The 19,850-nt window shown below is 48.3% G+C and overlaps 1 long non-coding RNA gene across 1 annotated transcript; it reads right to left on the bottom strand.

Moving 5' to 3' along the window:
• Positions 1 to 3,467: 3,467 nt before the first annotated feature.
• LOC138091666 (uncharacterized) lies at positions 3,468 to 18,962 on the bottom strand. Its single transcript, XR_011145939.1, has 3 exons — positions 18,784 to 18,962; positions 10,612 to 10,810; positions 3,468 to 5,218 (listed from the first exon to the last, which is right to left on the bottom strand). It is a non-coding gene; the product is annotated as an uncharacterized lncRNA (long non-coding RNA).
• Positions 18,963 to 19,850: the final 888 nt, after the last annotated feature.

Raw genomic sequence — 19,850 nt, 5'->3', positions numbered from 1 at the left:
GTCTCTCCAACACCACAGTTCAAAAGCATCAATTCTTCAGCGCTCAGCCTTCTTCACAGTCCAACTCCCACATCCATACATGACCACAGGAAAAACCATAGCCTTGACTAGACAGACCTTAGTCAGCAAAGTAATGTCTCTGCTTTTGAATATACTATCTAGGTTGGACATAACTTTTCTTCCAAGGAGTAAGCGTCTTTTAATTTCATGGCTGCAGTCACCATCTGCAGTGATTTCAGAGCCCAAAAAAATATAGTCTGACACTGTTTCCACTGTTTCCCCATCTATTTCCCATGGAGTGATGGGACCGGATGCCATGATCTTCGTGTTCTGAATGTTGGGCTGTAAGCTCCTAATTTTAAGCACATGTTTGACAACCATGGATTTGTCCTTCCTCATCATCACCATTTTTAATGTGCATCTACTTGTTTTGTGTATCCCTTAACTGCCTATTGTGGGTAGAAGTGACTCTGTCTCCTCTGGTCTCTGACCTCCCTGCACGCTTTGTCTGTGGACGCTTTCTCCTAGCTTTACCAGGAGCTTTTCCATCCCATCTTTTCTTATCTCCAGGAGTGACCTTTTCTCCTTCTCTTAGAGCATTTCCTTTTCTCTTTTAATATTGATCTGTTTATTAGCGACGCCAGGTCTTGGCTGAGGCACACAGGACCTTGGGTGTGGCCTGTGGGCTCTAGCTCGCTGACCGGGTTGAGCCTGGGCCCCCTGTATCGGGAGCAAGCGCCTCAGCCGCTGGCCCACCAGTGAAGGCCCCCATTTCTCCTAAAGACAGTTTGGTGGAGCTGAACTCTTTCAGCTTTTGCTTGTCTGTAAAATTTTTGATTTCTCCATCGAATCTGATCAAGAGCCTTGGTGAGTAGAGTATTCTTGGGGGTAGGTTATTCCCTTTCATCTCTTTAAATAGCCCTTTCCATTCCCGTTAGGTGTGTCATGCCCCTCCTTTCTGGCCTGCCCAGTTCCTGCTGACAGATCGGCCGTAGCCCCACGGGGGCCTCTTGTCTCGTATCTGTTGCTTTCCCCTGGCTGTTTCAGTATTTTCTCTTTGCTTTAACTGTCGTCATCTCCACTACCGTGGGCCATGGTATCTCTCAGTATTCTCTCTCAACTGTCCTCATCTCCACTACAATGAGCCTCGGTGTCTCCAGCCTTGGAGAGGTGGCTTTTCGCAGGAGGCAACCTAGTACACAGCAGCGCACACCCCTCTAGTCAGCCCAGCTCTATGCCCCAGCCGCTCCCCAACGAGTGCTGTGTGGACCCCTCTGCTGTGGAGGGCTGACTATGCAGGTGGTCTGGGAGGCGTGGTTGACCCCCAGCCTGCTTGATTGCCAGGCCTTGCCTTGTGCAGAGGCTGGTGGTTGGTGCTTGGTGGGCTGGGATCACGGAGCAGCTGCCTGCGGAATCCCAGGGACGCCCCAGGGCTTACGCTGTCTCCCTGGGGGGCAGAGTATCCAGGGGACTCCAGGGCTGTTGCCCACCCACGGGTGGCTGAAGCCAGGACGTGGGGTCAGTTCCAGACTACTGGCAGGCAGAGCTGGGTCCTGGAGTCTGGTTGTGTGGCTCAGGGACCCGAGCTGGGGTCAGCTCACTCGTGGAGGGGCTAGTTCCTGACACAGCGGAGTATGGGGTCTGGGATATCCCGAAGCTTGTGTTTACCTGCAAGAGGTCAGAGCCAGGGTTCAGCTGGACCCCCCAGCTGGGGGATAGTGGGTTTTTTTCTTTTTTGAGCTTATTGTGCACTAACAAATTTCACTTATCTGATTTTTTTGTAATGCATATTTATTTATTGGACTTCCCTGGCGGTGCAGTGGATAAGAATCTGCCTGACGATGCAGGGGACGCGGGTTTGACCCCTGGTCTGGGAAGATCCCTCATGCTGCAGGGCAACTAAGCCCGTGCACCACAGCTGCCGAGCCTGGCTCTAGAGCCCGGGGCCTAAGAGACTGCAGCCCACGTGCTGGAGCCTGTGCTCCGCCCAGAGAAGGCACTGCAGCCAGAGGCCTGCACACTGCTACTAGGGCAGCCGCCCGCGGAAACCAGAGACGCCGGTGCAAAAGGGAAACGCAAACGTCAGTGCAGCCGAGACAGAAATTCATTGGCACAGTCACTTCTCGGCCTCGGCTGCTTCACGCGGCACCTTCAGTTCCGCGCACAGACCCTCTGCTCGTGCCGCGTGGGCTCCAGAGCTCCGGGCTGCGGTAGTTGTGGCCCGCGGTGCTCCTTGGCCTGTGGGGTCTTAGTTCCTCCACATGGGAAGACAGATTCTGCTGGGTTTTTTTAATTAATTAGTTAGGGCCTGAGATCATAGTGTTTCTTGCGTCTGGCACCTGCCCCCTGGTGGCTGAGGCCTGCCGGACACAAACAGCCAGCTCTCTGGAGGGCAGGGCCAGACATGGAGGGGCTTCTGGAACTGATGCCTGAACTCCAGGGGCAGGACTGTGGGCTCGGGGGTCTCTAGGCAGCCCCCCTGCTGGCAGGGGGGGCCGGGTGCCTGGCCGGTTAGTCACGTGGCCTCAGGTGTCCACGCTGTGCCCACAGGCGGTCCACTGGGCCTGGCCTTCCCCCAGGCAGGAGGGAGGCCCCCAGCGCGGCGGCCAGCAAGCAGCACTGTCCACATGGTCCTAAGGGTGTCCCCCGCCGGCGGCGTCTGTGCCCGCCTCCTGGGACGCGCTCCAGGACCGTGGGGAGCCCGGCCCCAGCTCGAGTCCACTGGCTGCTTTTGCACAAGGCCAGGGGCACGTGAGTGGCTGTGGGCCATTTTACTGTTGTTCCAAAACGTTTGAATCATATGTACCCATTTTTTTAAAAAAATATATGTATTTAGTCAGTTTTGGCTGCCTTAGGTCTTAGCTGCATAAAGCTTGTGGGATCTTCCGTTGCTGGGCGAGGGCTCTGTGCTCGTGACGGTACCGGGGTCCCCTGAGTGGGGAGGCAGAGTCTTCACCGCCAGACCACCAGGGAAGCCTCTGTTTCCCCCAGTCCTGGGGGGCTCCCAAAGTTAAGCCCTGCCAGCCTTCAAAGCCAAAGGTTCCGAGGGCTCCTCTCCCCAGGGCAGGACCCGGGGCTGGAGAGCCCTATGGGCTCCGAGCTCTTGCTCCCATGGGAGAACCCCCGAGGTGTAACCGCGCCCCGCTTCGGGGGGTCCTGCACTGACTGTGGCGTGGGTCTGCCCTCCTCGTCTCGCCGTGGTTGCTTCTTTATGTCTTTAGTTGTGGAAGATCTGTGCTGGCTCTGGTCTTTTTCTCTGATGACTGTTCTGCAGATGGGTGTGAGTTTGGTGTGTCCGTGAGCGCAGCTGAGCTCAGGGTTTTTGCATACCGCCCTCTCAGCCCCAACCACTCAAGGGGGCAAACACAGCCTTCACAGATGATGTGCAGGATGAATTTTGGACACAAAAATTTTGCACACAAGTAATCTTTATTCCTGTTGATGTGTGCTTACAATTATCTTCCATAATAATACTAACTACTTAAAAATTTCTAGGAGTACTATTAAATTTGCTTTTTAAGTAAGTTGATTTACATTTTATTTTTTTTTTAATCTTTTGGCTGCGACACGAGGCAGGTGGGATCTTAGTCCCCCGACCAGGGGTTTACGTTTTAAACAGAGGTGATATGGAGTAATGTCAGGCCGCCAGCATGAAAATTGCCCCAGCGTGTGTGCGATTGAGGAACTGCTTGAATTTAATAACCCTGGAAGAAGGGGCGAGTAGATGCTCCATTTCACAGATGAGGAAACAGGCTGGGAGAGTCATAACTGCTTATGATTCTTGGAACTCATGTGCAACGGGGCGGGATTTGACCCCAGGAGGTTTGGCTGTGGAGCCGAGACACGGAGGTGGCCTCTGTGTTTCCCACCTCCTGTGAGTCACGTCTGTAAATAACCCCCTGGAAGGATGGGCAAGACTGGCTTCTGACGGGCTGTGTCAAGGGTGCTGGGGTGTCACCCCCTGATTTTGTCAGAAAGGATTGTCACGTTGGTCCTACCAGCAAACTCTCTTCTGTTGGTTTTATGAGTGTCTGTGTTGGGGTGTCCACAGGGCAAGAAAATGAGGGTAGTCTCCTATTAAAAAGGAAAGTCCAAAAAGAAGTCTGCGCATGTCAAGTCACTGCAGTCTTGCCTGACTCTCTTGTAACCCCATGGACTGTAGCCCTCCAGGCTCCTATGTCCATGGGATTCTCCAGACAAGAATGCTAGAGTGGGTTGCCATGCCCTCCTCCAGGGAATCTTCCAGATCCAGGGATGGAACCCACTTCTCTTTTGCCTCCTGCATTGGCAGGGGGGTTCTTTACTACTAGCACCACTTGGGAAGCCCCCTCGAGAAAAGAGCCTAGCTAAGTCCCAAATCAACCGTCAGAACAGTGTCAGGCACTGTTTATCCAACAAATACCTATTACATCCTATTATATTGTATGTCTGTTAAGGATAAAGCAGTTCTATTCTCACATTGCAAGAGCTGCTCCTTATTCCCTTCTGGAAGTTCTCTGCTCTCCACAGCATCATTCTCTACAGAGACAAGCTCATCCCACCTTGCAAGCTTGGATTGATTAGTTCTTTTTTTAACACCTGAATGGTAGGAAATTATCTGTCGTCACTGTTCTCTGAAACGTTCTGAGATTTTTAATGTCAGGTACCTTTCGGCAGTTGAGAAAACCCACGTATGAGTTATCTTCTAGTTGAAAATGAATAAAAGAAAATAAGGCAGGAAACACGGAAGTGAGTAAGAATGGCAGCGCTGATGGTTTTGATTCATCAGCAAAGTGGATTCTGCTGCTCCTGCTGCTGCTGCTGAGTCACTTCATCGTGTCCGACTCTTCATGACCCCATGGACTGCAGCCCACCAGGCTCCTCCATCCATGGGATTTTCCAGGCAAGAGTGCTGGAGTGGGGTGCCATTGCCTTCTCCCAAAGTGGATTCTGGTTTGTGTTAAATAACAGAAGCAGACGATTCACTAAAACGAGCAGCTAGAATCATAAGGCCACAAGACGGGCTCAGAACTGCCTTCTGAAGACACAGTGTTGACTAGATCAGAACCATAGACCCAGCCGAGTGTGCTGCCATTGCGGTCTTCATGAAATTCCCGAGACAAACTTCATCTTTTTTTTTTTTTTTTTCTTAGAGTTTCTGGATAAAGGTGCTGAGTCTGACTTTGGACAAACATCCATTCAACTTGCCAATTTTTTCCATGGTTCACAGGCAAGTGACCTGCAAACAAAATCACATTAAGGCTTTAAAAGTCTACAAGTACCGGAAGAGCTTAAAATAGTTAACTCATCAACTAGCCTGGAATGAACTGGGGATAAGTTTGTCCAACATGTTCCTAGTTAGAACCAGAAAAAAAAAAAAATCAGAAAACAACTTCACTGGAGGAAAGGACAGTTCATATGTGGAGGTCAGTATCAACCTTCCTTGGTAATGAGTGACTCTGTTACTCATGTTCTGATGGCCGACCCGATGAAATCACATTTTATCCCTACACGTCTAAATGACTTTGTTCTAGAGATCCTGGAAGCTTGAAAATTATGCTAGTCTTCTAAAATAAACCGGGTAACTTGCTTTCTTTTCCTGTTTCCTAAAAGGCTTTAGATTATCAATACTTTAAAAGTTATAAAGCCTATAAAACTACCCAGGCGTGGTGTCAACTAAAAATGAGGAACTTCTTGTCTAAAAAGATTTAAGGATTTCAAGATAGTGGCACAAAGCATTAGACCAAGTGCCCGTCTAAGCTGAGGGTCCCATGCGCCTGCCTGGGGAAGGTTCCACACTTGCGGAGCCCGCCCTGATATGGGCATGGAGGCGTTTGGCCACTGCACCAATTGCTAGATTGATTATTGGTTTATCCAGGTTTTCTTTTTCTTCTTGGGTCAGTTTAGGTCATTTACATTTCCCCCCACCTAAAGCTCGACTGAGGCTGGAGGAACCCTCCCAGGATGGCTCCCTCGTGAGGCAGCAAGACGTCTCTACAGAGTTTCTCACATGGACCTAGAGCCCAGCTGATCCCTCCCAGTGAGAGCATGGCAGAAGTCACAGTTTCTTTTAGGACGTAAGCTTGGAAGTCACACAAGTCACTTCTGCACTGCCCTGTTGGTTATAGAGGTCTGTCCTGCTCAGTGCGGGCGACCACAGGAGAGACGAACCCCGGTGGTGGGCGTCTCGGAGGTGGGTATCACTGTCCTCCTCTACCGAAGCTAATGATGATAACGGTAAGAGTCATCGACCGAAGGGCTTACCCTGCACCAGCAGTATAGTCCACAGTCCGTATAGATTACCTAATTTACTTATTTGTTTGCCTGTGCCACACAGCTTATGGGACCTTTAGTTCCCTGACCAGGGATCGAGGCCAGGCCCTTGGCAGTCAAAGCACAGAGTCCTAACCACTGCACCACCAGGGAATTGCCCCACGTCTTAAACGCACAGCAACAGCAAGAAGTCATTACTGTTACCAACCACAGGGCACACATCAGTAAACAGGTTTGGAGAAATTAAGGAACTTGTTTTCTCTTTTGTATAAAACAGTTTTGTTTTTTAAATACAATTATCTAGACCCACCCAGGTGAATTGGACTTCTCTGGTGGCTCAGATGGTAAAGAATCCGCCTGCAATACGGGAGACCCGGGTTCGATCCATGGGTCAGGAAGATCCCCTGGAGAAGGAAATGGCAACCCACTCCAGTATTCTTGCCTGGAGAACCCCATTGACAGAGAAGCCTGGTGGGCTACAGTCCAACAAGTCACAAAGCATCGGACACGACTGAGCGACTAACACGCACCCTGGTGAGTCCTCGATTCTCAGCAGCAGCGTTAGTGACATTAAGGCTAAATAATTGTTACAGAGCTGCTGTCCTGCGCGCTGCAGAATACTGAGTAGTATCCCAGGGTCTCTACCTGCTAGAGGCCAATACCAAACTCTCTCGATGGTGACAGCCAAGGATGCCACCAGACGTTGCCAATGTCCCCTGGGAGGTGGAGTCACCCCAGCCGAGAACTCTGCTCATATGCTGCAGTTTTGCTCTGTTGAGATATCACCTAAGTATGGCGCAAAATTTCCAGTGTTAGATGCAAATGCCAGTCATTGAGTTGAAAATGAAAAGAAGCATGCATTCATTTCACAAACGTGTATTGTCTCCCTAGAGACCTGTACACACAGCTGTAAAAATGCCCATACTGGCAGTCCTGAACTATCCAAGATATGTAGGGATGAGTTCTTAATTGTTGGAGATTAAAATCTGCACTATGGATTAGCAGTTGAACAAAGAATGGGCTTGTTGGGTCAAATGGGACTGACCAAATTAGGAACCACAGGAGCTACCGAGCTAATTGTAACAAAAGGGGCAGTTTACAGAATGCATTCCATTTACCCAATTCAGAAGGAATTGCTCTGCCTTTGAAGCAAACAGAGCTAAGGGAATGTATAGATTTCCACACCAGTCTTGGAAATTGCCTTGAGAATCTATTCATTATCAATGTGTTTATCTTGCAATACAAACAGTTCCCAGGGATCTCATATTAGCCCTCAGAAAGACAACTGAGAAAAATGATTTGTGATCATGACATTATTGCTCAAAATATGTTGATAACTTAGTTCTAAACATTGGCTTCAGGAGACATGTGTGTCTCAACAAGTTAATACATTTTTATCTGCTGTTGAATAATTAGGTCGCTGATTAACTGGTACAAATGTTATAACTGCCACAAAGACTATTATTCACTTGAACATATGGATGGAAATTCATCAAGTTTGTAGCAACTTGTAGAAAGTTAAGCCATCAAACAGAATAAAAAGGGCTATGCGCTCTCTAGCTGCTGGCTTAAATTTCGCGCACTGTCAGAGTTGGGATTCAGGCATACTTGGTCTTAGCTATTTTGCCAGAACCCAGCCTAGTGTCTAGTACATCAGTTCAGTTCAGTTGCTCAGTCGTGTCTGACTCTTTGTGACCCCATGAACTGCAGCACGCCAGGCTCCCCTGTCTATCACCAGCTCCTGGAGTTTGCTCAAACTCATGTCCATTGAAACCTTAGTTGAAACTCACGTCCAGCAAAAACCTTAGTTGAAAAAAAAAATGATCTTCAAAAGTTAAATAACTTCATTTCCTAGAAGACTGTCAAGAAATGTCATTCTGGAATGGAATTGAAGTCCCGTTTCTTATCCTCCACCATGTTCCAAATTATCTTTTAACACCTTCTGATATAAATACCTGAACCATCAGCTCATCCTTTGACTCTGAGTGCTGATTCGATTTCGCACTGGAGTTGAACTTGGATGCTCCTATTGAGCTGGCCCAATGCTTGACTCATGGCTCATCTGAGGACAAACAGCGAGCCTGCCAAATCTTACCATACTGAAGGGGAAATTCTTATGACAGGTCTGAATGTCTGGCATCCTGAATATGCATTACAGGGGGTCAGCCAGACCACCAAGTCCACTGTCTCTTCAATCTAAACTGACTGCAAGCTGAACTTCGTAAAATCACCAAGCTCTGTGAAATATTTCAAGGAATAACTGCATTCTGTGGTAATAAAAAAAGGAGTAAAAGCAAGGACTGTGGCTGATCACATATACTGAAAATTTGTGTGACAATTATTACAGCTAAATCTGTTTTTATTTTCTGTTTGGATGTCTTTCATTTATTTTTCATCAAAACTTAGCTTATTTCCTTGATTTGAGCAGACGTGAATGTGTAACAAAATAGTTTCTCAAATTAATACACTGTCACTGAATTCAGAGCGAGGCTTGTGTATGTGTGATAGACACAGCCCTGTGCCAGAGATTCCTTCCTCACTCATGCCTAAGGGGAGGACACGTGCTTTAACAATGTGCTGTGTTGGTCCCCACCGTGCAACAGTGGGGGTCAGCTCTACGCACAGGCGTCCCCTCCCTCTGGAGCCTCCCGCCCATCCCCCCACGTAAGTCATCACCGAGCACCGAGCTGAGTTCCCCGTGCCACACGGCAGCTTCCCGCTAGCTGTCTAGTCTTAAGTTTGTTTTAAAGCATCAGCTCACTGGCTTTCATTTGCTCATGGGTGGTGAGGGGGAATGGCCTCCAGTGTTCAGATGAGGAGATGGAAGCTTGGCAGGGCTAAGGAATGTGCCGCAGGCCGCAGGCCCAGGAGCGATAGACCTGGCCTTTCAGCCCCGTGTTCTTTGTGACCCCAGAGCACAGGTTCTCCATTTCTGCGATTTATGTCTTCAAGTGAGTATCAGAAAAAAATAACACATGAAAATAGTAGACGCCGCATCGGTTTGCGTTCATCCTTAGAAGGTGCAGAGCGACAAGCTGCGCGTGTGGGGCCTCTGCTGCCCTACCCGAGTCAGGATGACCAGTAAGTGTTGTGGAGTAGCGGCGTGTGATTGCCAAGGCTGGGCCAGAAAAGGCACTGTGACTTTCGCCTTGCATGCTCCTGGATCACTCTCTCTGAGGGGAGCCAGCCACCACGCCACGAGGACACTCAAGACGTCCTGTGTAGAGGTCCACAAGACACAGAACCGAGGCCTCCTGCCAGCAACCAGGACTGACCACCAGGCCTGCGCGGGAGTCAGCTTGGAGATGAGTCCCCTGCCTCCCACCCATTCACACCTTCAAACTTACAGTTATCTTGACTGTAGTCTTTCGAGACAGAACTGTCCAAGAACCCCTAAAATATTTTTTGGTATAATTTGTTACACAGCAACAGCTAACTAATATAAAAGGGGAAGCTGTTTTCAAGGGAGAGATTAAAACAGTGAACCATGATACCTAAGATAAGGAAGGAAGGAGGTGAAGAAATGTAGGCTGTGCAGTTGGACGGATATACTTAATAAAGTCAAAACACCCCATCACGGGGTACGCAGCCCAGGCCCAATGCGCTCTGACATAATCTCTTGCTCACTAAGCATGTTCCATCCTGGTTCCATTGATGCCGTTGTTGTTCCTTCAACAAACCAAACTCATTCCTGCCTGGGGGCTTCTTGCAGCTGCAGTTCCTTTACCTGGTACATTCTTGCTCCAGATCATTGCATTGCGGGTTCTTTCTCCTTCTTTGAGTCTCAGCGTTAAAACAGCTTATTCAGAGAAACCATCTGGTGTAGTAACCCCCCTACTCCCACCAAGGTATCTTGTAACGTCACCCTATTTTACTTCCTTCGTATTCCATAGCCCTGTCTAAAATGATTTTATATATTTGCTTGCCTAGTTACATGTCTCCTCAACAAGAGTGTAAGAGGGCGGGGGCCGGGAACTTCCCCAGCAGTCCAGGGGTGAGGCCTCGCCTTCTAACGCAATGGGTACAGGCTGACCCTTTGGCCATGGTGGGGTCATAATGTAAAAAGAAGCAGACACAGAGGACAGCTTGAATTCTGACTTACACAAACAGTGCAAGCTCTGGCAACAGGGAAATGCCAGTTAGACAGTAACTGGGAACACTGAGAAAGCAGAGAGGCGGGACGGAGACCGCTTCCGCCCCGGAGAGACCGCTTCCGCCCCGGAGAGACCGCTTCCGCCCCGGAGAGACCGCTTCCGCCCCGGAGAGACCGCTTCCGCCCCGGAGAGACCGCTTCCGCCCCGGAGAGACCGCTTCCGCCCCGGAGAGACCGCTTCCGCCCCGGAGGCAGTCGTGACTCACCTCCCGGAAGGACGCCAAGCTCAGCGGAACCAGATCACAGCTTCCGCGTGGAAATGGCGCTGCAGGCACGTTGACAAGGGTCCGGACCTGTCGCGGAGGAGGCGGGAAGGTGTCTCACGCTTGACCAGCCCTGCATCTAATCCGATCTGGAGAAGCTTCAGAAGGACCTGCGCTCAGTTCGTCATGACTGCTTTGGCCCCTGAATATGGCCACACAGTGAAGCCAGTGTTACTTGGGAAGCCATTCCTCCAGTTTCACAGAACACAGTGCGGCTTCAAAGACAGTCTCCCCAGCACGTGAGTGATCGCGTGTCCATTCGCTGCCGCACATCACTTTACGTTGCACCCTAACTGGACCCTCTGAGCCTGACATCGACACGCTGTGGGCAGCTACCTCAGTAGCCTCCCCAGTTATGAATTTAAAAGCTGTTGACACAGCGCATGCAGACATTTTTTAATAGTTAAAGACAAACCCAGGACTAGTGTGGATTCTGTGCCCAACTGTGTGTCACTCAGCGTCTACAGTGGGGCAGCTCAGGCTTCAAGGTTCTGAAACCCAATCCCACATCTGCATGAACCACTAGCCTCTCAGAGCTCAGCGCACTGTAGAACCATTAAATTCATGGGCGATGTACTAACCAAAGAAATCAATTTCTGTCTTGAAAGGGAAACAGGTTCTCCTCTTTCAGATGGAAGACGTAAGTGTATGTTTTGAAAGTTGTTAGCACAGCAATAAGGAATTCATATTCATATTCAGGGACTGGGGTGATTAATAACCAATAATTCTTAATAAGAGTCTGATTTATTGATACGTGAGAGCTGTCAGCCCACAGGCATCGTGTGTAGCAACTGGAATGTCTTCATTTCATTCAACCTGAAACATGACTCTCAGGAGGGTTCCATGAGTCACTTGAGTGGTGTAACCAGCCTTAGAAATTGAAAACAGCAGACCCAAAAAGGATGATCAAAGGAAATGAGAAGATATATTGATGATCATTTTCTGACAAAAGATATACAATATTTATGGGGCTTTCTTTTGCCTTTCAAAAAATATTTTGGTCTTTTTTTTTTTTCTTACTGCACAATGTAAGTAGTACATCGTGATTCTTTTTGATCATCAAGACCAATAGTCATAGCCTGAGAAGATCGTCTTATGCAAGTCTCTCCATTTCAAAATTGGAACTGTCCTCCTGAATCCATCTCCTTTCACTGGAAAAAAAAAAAGTTCATGAAAGAGCTCTTTGGGATTTTCAGTGGAGGTTTAGGGCTTTTGTTAGGCTGAGGCAGGCTCCAAGGATAGGAGGGACACTGAGCAAGAGAGGATGAGGAGGAGAGAAGGTCAAGAATAGAGAACTGGAAGAGAAGCCAGAGAACAGGAGAGATGCTGAGAGGAAGTGAAGAAAGCCAAACAAGTCCACGTACTGAGCAGCGGGGTCCACCACTGGGGAGAAGCCTGCACAGCGATGGCTGGGAAAGGGGGCTTGAGAAAGGAAGCCCCGTGTGGAGGCTTCGCTGGGATCAATCACACCTCCCTTATTCCCTTCTTTGCTTCCCCAACCGCATCCATTTCTGCCCTCCTCTCTGCCTGGGAGGCTAACCTCCGTGGTCCTCCAGATCCTTTGCCAGCGGCTGCATTTGGATTCAGCCAGCGCCAGCAAGTCTAAGCAGGAAATCAGAGGATGGGAATTGAGACAGGCCAGAACATCGCTTCTGTCACCCCTCAGGCCACATGTCCACCACTAGCTTCATCTCGGGAGATGACCTCTCCCTCTAGGAAGCACAGCCTCACCATCAGCCTTCACCTGCAAGAAGTGTTTCCTCTTCTTGCCCTTTCAGGCTAAGTCCTCAGCACAGGCAGTGTTTCAGAAAGGTCTCTCAAGTCAGTGAAAGAAGCAAAAGAAACAAATGTTTGTAACCAGCGGTTAGTTACCAGGTGCTCCCAACATGAACTCATTCCCCCCTCCCCCGGAAAAAGAAAAGGACTAATCCCCCCTGTTCCTACAATGGCAGATAAAAGACACCATCGTTGCCTACTGAGCACCAAGCTAATTTTTTTAAGTAAAGACAAAGCATTCCACCAGACAGAAGAACTTTAAGCCCTGGTGAGATGACCTCTCAGAAGAAGGAAGTGATTTTTTCTTTTTAAAAAAACTTTTTATTTTGTATTGGGAGATAGATGATTAAGAAACAACGCTGTGATAGCTTCAGGTGAACAGCAAAGGAACTCAGCCACACACACACACACGTGTCCATTCTCCCCCAAACTCCCCCCCCATCCAGGCTGCCACATAACATGGAGCAGAGTCCCCTGTGCTGAACAGCAGGTCCTTGTTGGTGATCCATGTTAAATGCAGCAGTGTGTCCATGTCCATCCCAGACTCCCTAAGGACCCCTTCCCCCATCCTTCCTCCCAGCAACCAGAAGTTCATTATCTGACTTTCTTTCTGTTTTGTAAGTTCATTTGTATCATTATTTTAAGATTCCACATAAGGGATGTCTCACGATATTTCACCTTCTCTGTCTGACTTCACTCAGACCAGTCCCAACCATGTTGCTGCAAATGGCACCATTTTTCTTTTTTATGATTGACTCATATTCCATTGTATATATGTACATCTTCAGAAAGAACTAATTTTTTATTAGAAAATAAAAACATTTAGAAATAAGCGAAAGGAGTGTGAACTACAGCCTCAGACGTAAAGGTGGCAACCAGACTCAGTCTTCCACGAAGCTTAACTGGAATCCAGGGACTCTTCTCGGAACCACACACCCAGACCCATGTGTGAACTCACTGCTTAAGAAAGGAAGAGGACTCAAAAAAAAATTGTGTTGGATTCCTCTGGGTTGCCAAAATATTTAAACCAAGGATCTCCAGGCATCCTGGTGAGTTAATTTTTTCCCCATATATTTTGGCCCATAGCCCAATTATAAACCCCGAGTTAAATTATGTCCCAGGAATGATCACCTCCAAGAACGGTTGTGATAAAATTACAGTGAACTCATCAGGAACTTTGTGTGCAGCAAATTGATAAATAAAGTCAGAATGAGGAAAAGTGTCCACTGTGGATGGGTCCAGAATCCCTTCTTGGGAGCAGTTTATCACGAGCTATCTGACCTACTTTTCCCATCAGCCACGCCTTCCACATCACAGACTTAGGACTAGCTTATTATCTCATAATTTTGAAGAAGACTAATAAAGATAACCAATTTAAAAAGTGGTCAATTGGCCAACAATAAGTGATGGAGAAAATGGAAGAGGAATTTGAAGAGAAATGAGATAACTAGTTTGGAAAACAATTTTATAAAGACTTAACGTGCTTCTCAAGGGCTTTCCTGGTGGCTCAGTGGTAAAGAATTCACCTGCCAATGCAGGAGACGCAAGCGACATGGGTTTGATCCCTTGGTTGGGAAAATCCCCCGGAGAAGGAAATGGCAACCTGCTCCAGTATTCTTGCCTGGAGAATCCCACTGACAGAGGAGCCTGGCAGGCACACAGGCAACATCCTTCTCAATGTGTCAGACCCAGTAAGCATCTCAAAGCTTGAAAGGATTCTGATTTGACAGTAGCACTCGTTCTCCTGAAGAAAAGGCTGATAGCCCACTACACACAAGAATCTCCGAGGCCTCTTCCCCAAATCCAGTTATCCTCTGCAGTAAGCCAAGACTGCGCTGTTTCTCACGACGTCTCGAGCTGTTTCCTGAGCCCTGACTGGGATAATAGCAGACTGTAATAAGAATATCCCAAAACACCTCGAGGAAGGAATGTGTTGCATATAAACCGGCCCCTGCATGGAAATCCATATAAGTCCATCGTGTCTGGTCCATGGAACATCAAGACTCCTTTGCTCTCCTTCTCTCTCTTCTTCTGCACGTCTGGGCCAACTCTGCATTATTCGTGTGGGGACAGGAGTTCATTCTTGACCCAAGGATGATCAGCTCACATGGTGAAAAAGGTGAGGGAGCCTCCCTCCCGTTCCCCTCAGCTACCAGCTTGTCAACAACCTCAGGAGAGGCAGCCTCTTTGAAACGCACCCCAGAGCGTTCACCTCTGCCCCTACCGAGCTGCTTCCTGTTAGGGACCCTGCCAAAGACGTGTTTCCCCCCTCTTTCCTCTGAGTGTTCTTCGACTTTTAGAAACAGTTGTGTGTGCTCAGCCACTCAGTCGCGTCCAGCTCTTTTCGACCCCCTGGACTGTAGCCTGCCAGGCTTCTCTCTCCGTGATATTCTCCAGGCAAGAATACTGGGCCAGGTTGCCATTTCCTTCTCCAGGGGATTTTCCTGACCCAAGGATGGAACCCAGGTCTCCTGTCTGGGCAGGCGGATTCTTTACCACTGTGCCAGCTGGGAAATGCTAGCGGCAACAACTCAAACACGTCAATGTTTTCTGGGTCATAGAAATCAGAAGGGGCTAATTTGAATTCTTTTTCCTCCTCTCTTCTTCAAATGTCATATTTCTTTCCAAATTCCATGCCGCTCAAAACATGACCAAGATACATTTTTCACATAAAGTGCAATCTTGTTTTCTTAAGGATATGCCCGCCACAGAGAGCTAAAGCTTGGCTTGATGCACCTTACCACCAACTGCAACACACAGGCACCCACACGCATAATGCATACATGTGTGTTTAGCCTTAGAAGAATGTCAAGAATGTGTTCATTTATTGATGAGGTCGTAAAACATACATTCCCCTAAAGGTTTTCATCTCAGCTACTTTAAGGTTGATGGAATTAGGATCTGATTTTTTTTTTTTTCACAACAGCCTGAAAAAATAGTTGAGACTTGGAAAAAAATCATGTCCTACCTATGAGAAAGAAATATCAAAATGACATGTAATAGATGTTTAAGAAGTATCTAGAAAATGTAAAACTGTTAGTAACCAGTTGTTACTCAAGTTAGTACTGAAACATATACATACGTGTGTATAGTATATGCTTATATGAGTAAGGATCAGTATTAACTTGATACATACACACGTGTGTGTATAGTATGCACTTATATGAGTATTTATGTGTATATGAAAATATGATTTAGTGTGGCATGTGCTTGAAGTTGAATCTGTTATGGTATGTGGTAGGAAATTCCAGCTGTAAAAAGCCCTCTTATTTTGCTAAATTTTTACTGAAGTCTAGTTGATCTACAATGCTGTGGTAGTTTCAAGCGTACAGCCAAGTCATTCAGTTATACATATATACATATCTCTTCCTTCTCAGGGTCTTTGCCCTTATAGTTTATTACAAAATACTGAGGACAGTTCTGTGTGCTACTCGGTAGGCCCCGTTAGCCATCTATTTTGTATATAATTGTGTATATCTGTGAATCCCAAACTCTTAATGTATCCCTCACCCTGCCTTTCTCCTTTGGTAACCATAAATTTGTTTTCTGTGTCTATGGAAGACCCTGACTTTGGAGGAAAAAATGGGGTGGCAGGCAGATTCAAAGATCCAGCTGCATTTTGGATCAGGCATCTAAAGAACAACCCAGAGCGATCATTTTCTGCTTCCTGTCCATCACGCTTTTTGCATATTTCTTGTAATTAGCTGCCTGCCTGGCCCGTTCTCACAGCACTCACGCTCCGGGTGTCTCGTGAGCACTGAATGACGGTCACCTTCTTCTCTGAGACTCAGCCTGATGCGCGTCTTCTAAGCCCCACCAGGCTCCGCTCTGGCACGGGGAGGAGGAGACAAACCAACAGTATCTCCTCGCCCGACTCCTTGGCAGGAGGCAGCCTGCTCCCCGGGGAGGGTGAGGACAGGGCCTGGGAACCGGGTGACCTCCACTCCCCGACGTGGGCTGAGTGAGTCACACCCAGACCTGCCATCGCTTCTCCTGGCTGGGTCTGGCAAGCCCGACAGACAGGCAGTTTGCCTTTTGATGTGTCCAGACACAGGAGTGATTCAGCCTGGCCCTCTCTGGAGGGAGCGTGGAGAAGCTCTGGAGGGCAGGCAGCCTTTGTGAGGTCTCTGCTCCACAAACTCAGGATGAGGGCTCCTCAGTCACTCGCCCCCTCTCTTTCCCTGAAAGAACCGGAGGATGAATCACTGGCTTGAAGGCGCCTGTTCTTTCCTTCCTAATAAACAGAATTCAAGCCTCCAAGCCCTACTAAACATTCCCTCTGACGCGGCCTGTCTCCCCACAGCCAGAAGGCATCGGATGGCAAGGAGCGTGGTTTGCCCAGGTAAACACACTTTCCTTGTCAACTGCAGGCTGTTTTCCACACGGGGGTTCTAAACCTGGGAGGTGGCTGAGGCGAGATCTGTGATCTCTGGAAAGACCATCGCCATCTGGGTGGATGTGTGTGTGTGCGGATTTTTGGGGACAAGGTTCATAGCTGGGAGCTTGTGTTTCTTAAGTTTGTGCTCGGAGCCAGGCACTGTCCTCAGCACGCATTTAACCCTCCCGACTCACTCAGGAGCTGCTGCTGCTATTTTCCTTATCCCCACCTTGCGAATCTCAAATTAACCAACCGATAACACCAACCAACAGCCACGAGTCAGACCCGGGACGCTGGATCCGGCACTGCAGCGCCTCCTGCGGTGAGACAGACGTAAAGCAACTGATGTGTCCTGGGTTCCGGCTTCCCTGGTGACTCAGACCGTCAAGAATCTGCCTGCACTGCAGGAGACCCAGGGTTCAATCCCTGGGTCGGGAAGATCCCCTGGAGAAGGGAAAGGCTACCCACTCCAGTGTTCTTGCCTGGAGAATCCCATGGACAGAGGAGCCTGGTGGGCTATAGTGCATGGGGTCGCAAAGAGTGGGACGTGGCTGAACTACTAACATTTTCACTCTGACTTAAATGAACCTAGTCTAAGTGGGAAACTGTGAAGAGAATTTAGACCCAACAAAGGAGAAACAGAAAGTGATCTGGGTTATCTGTTGCTTAGGCTACCAGGATATTTAGCATACTTTCCTGGGCTTCATAGGTACAGCTTATGTAAAATCCCACGAGCAACAGCTGCCTGCAAAATTCATCTAATATTCCCAGAAACTGGGTTTCCTCCCTTGGATCTTCGCTGTCCCTAGACAAAGATACTCTGTCTCCCCACCGTCGTTTCACAGAGAGTATATTCTCTAGGGACACACAGCTAGGGAGATGGGTCTTCATAGGCACAACAAGTTCACATTTAATGAGACAAGCATTGTCCACAGTCCACTGTTCCTCTCTCCCAATGTAATGTGGGATACGAATTTATTCTTGGTTCCCAGGTAGTTCAATCAGTAAAGAATATGCCTACAATGCAGGAGAAAGTGAAAGTTGCTCAGTCGTGTCCGACTCTTTGTGACCCCATACAGTCCATGAAACCCAGGTATCCCGTATTGCAGGCAGATTCTTTACCAGCTGAGCCACAAGGGAAGCCCACAGTGCAGGAGACTGGGTTTCAGTCCCCGGGTTGGGAAGATCCCCTGGAGAATGTAATGGCAACCCACTCCAGTGTTCTTGCTTGGGAAATCCCATGGACAGAGGAGCCTGGCGGGCTACAGTCCACGCGGTTGCAGAGTCAGATGCAACTTGGAGAACAAACCACCACCATCATCGTGGTCACAGGCTCTGGTGGAAGGAGTCAAGCTCTGGAATCAGTCCTGTCTGCTATTTAATGGTGGGAAGCAAGATGCCCATAAAAACCACCAGCCATGGAAGTGTTAGTGGCCGTACTATTCTTTATATACTTGTGGACTTTGTTTGTGGGCCAGATACTGTGCTAGAAGTGCGGCACGTGTTACATCGTTTAATCCCCACAGCTTTGCTGATAGAAACAGAAGTGGCCAGAAGTCGGGCAAGAAGTTGACTAGAGCCACACGCAACAGAAGCTCCGACTGGGAATCGAACTAACGTGACCGTCACGTGAGACACCTGTGCACCGCTGGGTCTGGGAGTGTGTATCTGTGTGTACGGGTGTGTCTGTGTCTAACTGGTCACCCACACTTTCTTCGGTGAAAACTCACATTTCTATCCCTCGTTCTTCAATTATAATGTATCTTTCCAAAACAGTTTGAAGCATAGAAACTAGTTTAGCATTTCTTTGATAGATGTCGCCTGCTTAATGACTTTATTGATGAGTGTTTTAAAGTAAACACATTTGTTCACCAAAGAGGAAAAACAATAATCTGGGGAAACTGCCTCGCCTTAAATGAAAGACTGAACCTGAAACAGAAATCCACAGGTTTATGACTCACCTCTGACTCACTCTCCCAGTCTGCTCGGAAATTCAGGAGAAAGACTTACAGCCCAGCTGGGTGTCACACGGCTGTTTTTCTGGTTGTTGCCTTCAAGATGCAAGGATGGAATCAAGACGCAGAATCAACAGTGCATGAAAAATGAAAAACCAGCTTTGCAGGCCGTGTCTTGTTCCAAGTTCAGAGGTGGAGATGGTTCCAGTGGCTGCTTTCATGGAGGAAAGAGTAGTATTTGGATATTAATGGTTTACCAAGTTGTATTTTTTGCTCTATTTTTGAACTTTGCTAAGCAAAAACCTGCACCTTCTGAACCCGGACTCTGAACGTCCTCTCTCTAGTTTACTATAAAAAGAAGATTCTTTAATAAAAGCTAGGGGTGGGATGAGAGTTTAAAACATTCTTTAATCTTAATAGCTTTCCTTGTGGTTCCTGAATTTATGGCTGAACAAGCACGAGGGGGTGAATGGTAGGCAGGAAACACAAGTAAAACATTGCCTTCATTTGAGGTCCTGATTCAGGATGAAGAAGTAAGGAAATTATCACACCGAGGGTGGCTGACCTAAGTGAACAGGGCACCCTTGGAAGAAAACAACACTTGACAGGAAGCGAGACGGGAGCTCTGCTGTCAGGAAATGTGCGGAGTGCTGGAAGATTCTGCAACCCAGGTCACAAACAGGCAGGCTCTGAGCCAACTGAGGGCCTCAGGAAGGCTTTGCTCGGCTTGTAGGGTGTGTCTTAAACTTTTGAATTCACCAACGATTCTTAAAACTCGGGAGGTTCCATTCTCCAACCTGGGATCTCCACTTCTGTTGGAAAGCAGTTCCCGCGGCATCGGCCGTGCAGCCTGGCAACGGAACCCCCTCTGAGGAGGTCAGGTCCTCTCTGGTTTGCCCTGCGCTCCGCTCTCTCCCGTAGCCTCCCACTGGCCCGTTTCACTCGCCGACGCCCTTGCCTCACCTTCTACGCGCTTGTGGGATTAGCATGTGTTAAAGGACCAGGCACAAGATCTTCTTTTAACTCCAGCCCCCATTCCTGTCCCTCCAAAATGAAAAAGGAAAAAGCAGTTG

The sequence above is a fragment of the Capricornis sumatraensis genome, chromosome 15 (genome assembly GCF_032405125.1).
Source record: "Capricornis sumatraensis isolate serow.1 chromosome 15, serow.2, whole genome shotgun sequence".
Taxonomy (NCBI): domain Eukaryota; kingdom Metazoa; phylum Chordata; class Mammalia; order Artiodactyla; family Bovidae; genus Capricornis; species Capricornis sumatraensis.
Note: the sequence above shows the minus strand (reverse complement) of the source record. Positions and strands in the feature narration are given on the sequence as shown.